The following is an 8122-nucleotide window of genomic DNA, read 5'->3' as shown; positions in this document are numbered from 1 at the left end:
CAGTAAATTCTCAAAGCACTTTTTCAAAACACTTTTTGGTGTTTTTGTGTGATTTTTTTTTTTTTCTTTTTTGGATAATTGCTTCTTGTTCCCAGCTGCTGAACAGTCCAGGTAATGAATTTTTCCCCAAAATTTATTTCTCCTGACATGAATTAATTCTAATTTCTTAAGTCAGAGTTATCAATCCTGGAAGCATATCGTCATCACCTGGAGAGCTGTAAGAAACAAACACGCTGATGCCCAGTGTATTAGGGCTGTCGAGAGAAACAACCTGCAGGTGTGTGTGTGTGTGTGTGTGTGTTTTCCTTGGGTTATGTTTACTCTTGTTGGTGCCCTGTAACTTATGTTCTATGGTGTTCTATGGTGTAAAAATCTTACGTTACATGATAAGAGAATAAGAGAGGAAAGAAAGACTTGCTTTACACACACAAGCAGGTACTCAAAATAAGGAGGAAATGCTCGTGGCAATCCTCATTTCTGTAACTAGTTGTGTCGTCGTACCTGGTATTTGTAACTACCTTCTTCCCTTACCCATCCCATATTTCCTATGCCTTCAGCAAGCATCTCATCTGGTCCTGATTCTTTCTTTACCTGGTGGGGTGACCCTAACCTTCATTCCTGAAGGGTCTCAGCCATTCATAGTCCTGCCTGGATTGGGTTGTAGTTTTCCATTGACCATAATCACAGGACATGGTAATACCAAGAGACGCCCTAAGGGATCTCCTGTAATCCAGACGTGTTCTTCCTTACCTCCATTGTGGGGTAGCAGTCCAATTTCCCCTGGTAGTCAGGGTCAGTCACCCCAGCCAGCCAGTAACTCCCTTCTTCGCCTGTTGATTCAGAGGCATGAGGAGCCCAAGGTGGCCCGGTGACAGTCTTAACTTCCGGTTCAGTGGAATCATTGTCTCTCCTGGTGGAAGCGTTCCTTCCTATGGAAGTAAGACCTCTAGACCAGCAGAACATAAGGTCATGGGAATGAGAAGCAAATTTGTTAGAGGTAATAGGTAATATCAAGGACCAGTATACGTAGGTCCCTGATTCCTGGACCCATGAATCCTGGCTATGGGAGAATAGCACCATATTGGACACTGATTCAGAGCATATACAGCTTCCTAGAAAACCCTGCCCCAGCCCTGCAAGGTATTGCCACCTAGGCAGCCCTGTAATTGAGTCTTCAAAAAGCCGTTTCACCATTCTGTCAACCAGCTTCTTCAGGATGGTGGGGAACATGGTCAGACCGGTGAATTCAGTGAACATGGGCCCATTGCTGCACTTCTTTTGCCCTGGAGTGAGTTCCTCCTTCAGACGCAGTGCTGCGTGGAATACCATGACTGGATAAGGCGTTCTGTAAGTCCCCGGCAGCAGTTCCAGCAGAAGCGTTGCATGCAGAGAAGGCAAATTCTTATCCAGCATGTCTATACTGATAAGAACAAAACACGGCCCCTTCCATGTTGGAAGTGGTCCAGTGTAATCGACCTGCCACCAGGTAGCTGGCTGGTCACCCTGGGGAACGGTGCCATATCGGGGGTCAGTGCTGGTCTCTGCTGCTGGCAGATTGGGCACTCAGTGGAGGCTGCAGCCAGGTCAGCCATGTTGAGTGGAGTCCATGGTGCTGAGCCCACGCATAACCTCCATCCCTGCCACCATGGTCACTTTGTTCATGAGCCCATTGGGCAATGACAGAGGTGGCTGAGGAGAGGGGCTGGCTGGCATCCACAGAGCAGGTCATCCTACCCACTGGGTTATTAAAATCCTCTTCTGCCGAGGTCACCCTTTGGTGAGCACTCACATGGGACACAAACCTTTTCACAGGTTTTGCCCATTCAGAGAGGTCTGTCCACATACCTCTTCCCTAAATTTCTTTGTCACCAGTTTTCCAGTCATGTTTTTTCCAAGTAGTGACCATCCAGCCAAACTGTTGGCCACAGCCTAAGAATTGGTATATAATAACACGTCAGGGCATTTCTCTTTCCAAGCAAAGTGAACAACCAGGTGCGCTGCTCGAAGTTCTGCCCCCTGGGAGGGTTTCCCTTCACCATGTCCTTCAGGGATGTCCCAGGGAGGGGCTGTGGTGCTGCAGCTGTCCACTCTCGGGTGGTCAGCTCTTCCTCTGTCAGCTGATCGTGGATGATCTATGGCCCGTGAGGTCACATATACAGGCTGGGAGGAGAAGATAGTGGAGCAGGAGGGGGGACCAGGGGCATTTGGGCTGCTGCTTCATGTGACTGACTTGTGCCTTCCGGCCTGCTCGGGCCAGAGGTATCTCCCACTTCCATTTGATGATGGAGTGCTGCTGTGCACGCCCAGCTTTCTGGCTTGATGGGTCAGATAACACCCAGTTCATGATGGGCAGCTCAGGTCTCATGGTAACTTGGTGGCCCAGGGTTAACTGCCCAGTCTCTACTGAATAGCAGGCCACAAGCTGTTTCTCAAAAAGAGAGTAGTTATCTGAAGAGGATGGCAGGGCTTTGCTCCAAAATCCTCAAGGTCTGTGCTGTGATTCACCTATAGTGGCCTGCCAAAGGCTCCAAACAGCATCCCTTTCTGCCGTTGATGCTTCAACCACCAGTGGAGCTGCTGGATTCTGTGGTCCAGGTGGCAGAGCAGCTTGTACGGCAGCCTAGACCTGTTGTAGAGTGTTCTTTTGTTCTGGGCCCCCCACCAAGTATCTGGGCATCCTTTGGCCTAATCCAGTTAACACCTAAAATTAACCATCACACCCAGTGTCCACCTCCCATATATTCTGATTAAATTGATCTGAAGAAGGGGCCAGGAAAATGAAAAAGGAATCTAAGAAAGGAGATGACATGGAATACTCAAAATAATGGCCTCTGTGAGCCAGGAAAAGTAAAGGGAATTTGAAAGAAAGTGAAAAATTATCCATTGGATGTTGATACTTGGAAGATTGTCCAAGTGGCAAATTTTTTTCAGTGTACATTTCATTCTTTATGGGTTCAAACACATACATGGTTCTTATGTGATATGTTGATGTTTTGATTTTTAATTATTTGTATCAACCTTTAGATATCACAGAAGAGCTATAATTTTAGAATAATTTGTAATTTTTACAAATCTTGACTGTAAAAATTAGAGAAGTATTTGGAGAGGAGAGGTAAAGTCATGGTGGAAGAAAAGGTCGGTCTACTTGTCAACAAGTGACACCAGTTGCCTCCCACCAGAAGCAGCAGCCCCAGGATGTCGACCCCCTGTGGGGTGTGCAGGTGTCGGGGTCACCAAGAAAGACACGACTCACAGGCACTGGATGGAACAGCGCTTTACTCACATGGAGAAGAGACAGAGCAAGATCAGCTTCAATAATGAGCATCCGTCCCCCATGGCCAGCAGGTCTGGTCCCCCAGCCAGTGTAGGGAGATGGTTTGCACATGCCCCTCTCATGTGGCAGACAAAGGACCTGGACCCCTCCCCTCCAGGAACGGATAGAGCAGTAGGATTTCCAGGTGCCCTATGGCAGACATACTTAAGCAGAACAGAGAAGTACCCATCAAGCCTGGAACAGGGTAAGATATTCCCGGATAAAGAGCTATGCCCCGCACAGGCCTGAGGGCTCTTGATTTCAGTGTAAGGAACTGTTCCAGGCTTGAGACCACTCTTAGGGGGCTGTGCAGGGGTCTAAAGACTGTGCCTGTGAGACTGGCTTTCCCAACACTCCAAACAAAGGCTGGGAATCCAAGCTATTCATGTCTATTATTTGAAGTAGCGAAAGCTCTCAAGTAACTATGGCTATTTGAGTGATTGCTGAGTGGTACTGATGGCAATACTACTGAGTGAGGAAGGTACTTTTTTCCTATGTGTGTCTTAATTTTTTCAACCTGTTTGATTTAAAATCCTTTTCTCCAGGAAAGTAAGGAGAATTTGAGTTCCTTTTTGCGGGGACATTTTCCACAGGTCTTGCACTCTACCTGGCTTTGCCGGCTGTGCCAAGAAGTTGGAGCTCTGACTGCTTTTCTCAGGACTGTTGGCAGCAAGCATCATTGATGGATGAGATGATGTCTTCTGGAAGAAGAGCAGGCTTGCTTGCTGCTTGCTATAAAATGTGGGTTTCCCAAGCTCCAGGTTCCTTTCCTATAACACAACCCACTGCATGTGCAGGCTTCCTGCAGGGCCCTCGAGTCACCCCTGAGGGACTTGCAAGGCAGAGGGAAACCAATGCCCAGAGGCTGAAGCTCATGCTTCCTACAGTGCTGTGGATAATGAAGTCCTTTGTCTCTGACTCAGGAGTCTCGTGTCTCCTGCCAGCATCCATGAAACAGCAACAGACTAACGTATTTGCTTGTCAATAGGGCAAAATCACATCCCAGACTCAGCAGTTACTTTTGTAAGAAAACATTTTTAAAAACAAAATAAAAAGAAAACTAATAAAGCCATTAAAAATATATACACTCGCATAGTTGGTTAAAGGGTGAGGAATAATCTTTCACACCCCATCAGCAAACAATATAAAAGAACCAAGAGATCAAGTTTTTAGCAAAGCAAAAGATTTTTTCCCCCAACTTTATTGAGAGAGAATTGACATAACATTGTATAAGTTTAAAGTGTACAACATAATGACTTTATATATGTATATGATGCAAAATGACTACCACGATAAGGTTAGTGAACACATCCATCGCCTCACATAGTTATAATTTTGTGTGTGTGTGGTGAGAACTTTTAAGATCTACTCTCTTAGCAACTTTCAAATGTATAATACAGTATTGTTAAGTATAGTCACTATGCTGTACAAGGAGAGTATTTGAATGCTGTTGACAATTCAAAGGATAATGAGTGAGGTTGTCTGAAGGCCATTAACCTTCTGTGGAGAAGACTGTTTAACTTCTGAGTCAACAGTCAAAGGTCTTTAGGTGGGAATACATGTTCATATCTTAGGGAAAAAAAATTATAAAGTCCAATCAAGCAATCAGTCTAGGGTTGGCAGAACTCAGTGGAGAGAGAGAGAAACAGGATGTATATAACTTGAATCCGGGTACCTGGGCCACGCAAGACCAGCTGCTTCTAAGTTTTGAAGCACTATTTTTTTTAAAGGATATGGGCTTCCCACCTGGCTCACCTCTGGGAGCTGCCCTGCAGAGGGGGTGGGGAGCAGGGTGGGGAGGCCCAGGGCGTGAGCTGGTGGTGAGTCACTAATTCTGGAGAAAAGCCACTGACTTCGCTGAAAATAATGTTGCTTTACCAGCAAGCCAGAGTCAGGCTCTTCTCCTCTGGGTATAAAATGGTGTCATGACGTCTGGTGGTGAGCGTGGACACAGTGGCCACCTGCGGCAAATGCCTGGGCCCCTGGGGAACCCAGAGCCCCACCAGTTGTCCCTAGAGCAGCGGTTCTCAGCCAGAGGTAGTCTTGCCCTCGAGGAGACATGGCGATGTCTGGAGACACCTGCTGAGGGCGTTACTGCCAGCTGGTGGGTAGAAACCGGAGAAGCTGCTGAACGGCCCCCAATGGACAGAACAGCCCCCACAATAAAAAAAGTCTCCACCTAGAACGTCAAGGTTCCCAAACTGGGAAACCCTGCTTTAAAGCAAATAGACAACTGCTGTTTGCCTGGGGATCAATAAGTGTTTCGGGTACATACAGAAGGTGCTCAATAAATGCATGTGGACGAGGATGGAAAGCTATCGTCAATAGAATCTAACAGAAGAGCCCAGGGTAGTAGCTGGAATAGAGGGCGGCAGGAGAGGCTGTAAGGCTGAAAATGCAGCGCTTGGACCAGGACGCAGGACATGGGCTAAGATTGAGTTTCCCCAGTGGTTCTTTGGGGGTATGATTATGAGTGGTATTTATTATAACATTTTTCTGAGTTTTTTTTAACAAAATGAGCTTGTATTATAATTTTAAAAAAACTTACCCTATTAGAACGGTTTAGTTTCCCAAATCATCTGTTCATGGGACATACATTAGTACCAACTGTGAACCGGGCACCGATTCCGTCTACACATGCAAATCTCCATCCGCGCTGTTCAGTTCACCCCTGCGACGAGGAATCATCAAAAGTTTGAAGACCTTCCTTCCAGGTAATGTAGAGAGATCTGAATTGTGAGTTGGAGCCCTGGGCTCTGGCTGCAAGTCTGACGCCAACATCTGTCCCCTTGAACAAGTCTTGGGAGCTCTCTGGACCTCAGTCTCCTCATCCATAAAATACCAGGATGAGAAGAGACATGTCCCAAAGCCCTTGAGTCACTTACAGAAGAGTAAGGTGGGGGCTCAGGCCCACGACCTCCTGGCTTCAGCTGGGGGGCAGCACCTTTCTGGGACAGCCACCCTTGGGACTGCCCCCCAAGTAACCCATATGGGACACAGTCCCAGTGTGTTGAAGCGTAGGGCACAGTGTGTCTCAAAACTTTCTGCTTTCATCGCCCGTCAGCCCTGCCAATTCAAACGCAGGACCTGGCCACCAGGTTACACCGGCTGCTCCTGGCACATCTCACCTGGCAGGAGATAAAGGTGAGCTTGAGAACAGATGTGATCCAGGGGAATGCCGGGACACCCTCTTTTTCCTACAAACCTTCTTGATCTCGAAGTGGTCAGCAAGCACCAGCCGACTCCCACGGCAATTAACAGGGTGAGGTGCGGCTGCCAACTCCCTTCTATGAGAGTCATTGTCACTGTTTGCGCAGATGGGGAGATTGAAGTCCAGGAGTGGCACCCTCCGCTCCACGCCTCCCAAGCACCTCATAAGTTCCCAGCATCAGGAAGCACTCACTGATTTCCTTTGCCTTGAAAAACTCTGATCCTTCACAAAATGATGAGCCTCTAAAATAATGAGGGAGTTCTGTAATCTTTCTCCTTCCCCATGTAGATGTTAGTTGGGCTACAGGAAAGGATAACGGCCATCTCCAAGGTTTTTAAAAGTTATTGCTAGCACTTCGGCAGGCAGCTCCTGTGGCCTTCCCAGCTTCCTTCTCAACAGCACAGACTCTCAGACAAGTCCAAGTCGGCTGAGACTCTTGGAGCTTATTATTTGAACATTAAATCCAAGATCTTGTGATGTGCTTTGGCTGGAAAGTTAACCCAAAGCATGTGACAGGCCCCGAGTGAGGCCAGGCGCCTTGTTAATGTTGAGCAGTGGAGCTGGAGGCAGGGCCTTCTAGAAGGACGCTGGTGCCTGCACCACTCCCTCTTCTGGGGTGAGCTGGCACACTCGCCCACTGCTCACTCTGCTTTGCCTATATTTAGATTATTCTTTAAATGGATTCTGTTTCTGATCAGCACCTGTGTATTTTTGGCAGTCAGATATTAACAGTGGTTTTCTGTTTTGTTTCTTAGCCATCGGATATAACTAATTCTCGCATGAAGAGGTGAAAGGGTGGTTAGTAGCAGAAAGGTTAGGAGAGGAGGTGGACCTAGAATCCGATGTAGGACACTAGCTCTGCCCAGGATGTCTCGCTCACCAGCTCCTCCCCATATGGATAAGGAAACACTCTCAGGCTAAATTCAGTTCACTCCTTCATCTACTGAATGTTGGCTATTAGGGTTATTGAGTTCCCTGGACCTCAAGGAGATGCCATGTCTGAGCCACAGAGGACCACAGTCGGCTGAAGGGACCGCGAAGCAGAAAGGCCGTCAGGCAGGAAAAGCAGGCTGGATGCAAAGAACTGAAGGAAGGCCGTGTGGCAGGAGCGACCACACGTGGCCTGGGCTCCAGGCTGACAGTCCCAGCCCTTCTCCTGGAGTAACCAGAGCCACGACTGGACTTGCATTTCTAATGGCTTCCTCTGGCTACAGAGGGGAGAGCGGGTTGTGGAGGAAAAGCTTGAGCCCCCTGCTAAGGTGATGCTCTTCTGAGGACCCTGCCGGATGCCTGTAACGTGTCATCACACCCTGGCTGGTGACTCTTTGACCTATTTCCTGTCCCATGTGAGTCCTGGGAATTGTTTGGCCTATTGCTTTCTGGTGGTTCTGTCACTGTCCCCACAAACTTTCCTCACATGAACACACCCAACAATATTCACCCAAAGTCTTGTCTTTCTAGAACACTCTCCTGCAGGTCTCCAGAACACATAGGCGCTCTCGCTCTCTCTCTCTCTCTGTAGCCCCTCTCTCTCTCATGCTCAGCCCTTCAAATCCTAGCCACCTTAGTCTCCCTGAACTCGGATCTCTGTCTCCTCA

Source organism: Diceros bicornis, chromosome 39 (genome assembly GCF_020826845.1).
Source record: "Diceros bicornis minor isolate mBicDic1 chromosome 39, mDicBic1.mat.cur, whole genome shotgun sequence".
Lineage (NCBI taxonomy): Eukaryota > Metazoa > Chordata > Mammalia > Perissodactyla > Rhinocerotidae > Diceros > Diceros bicornis.
The sequence above is the reverse complement of the archived record's forward strand: the minus strand, read 5'-3'. Positions refer to the sequence as shown.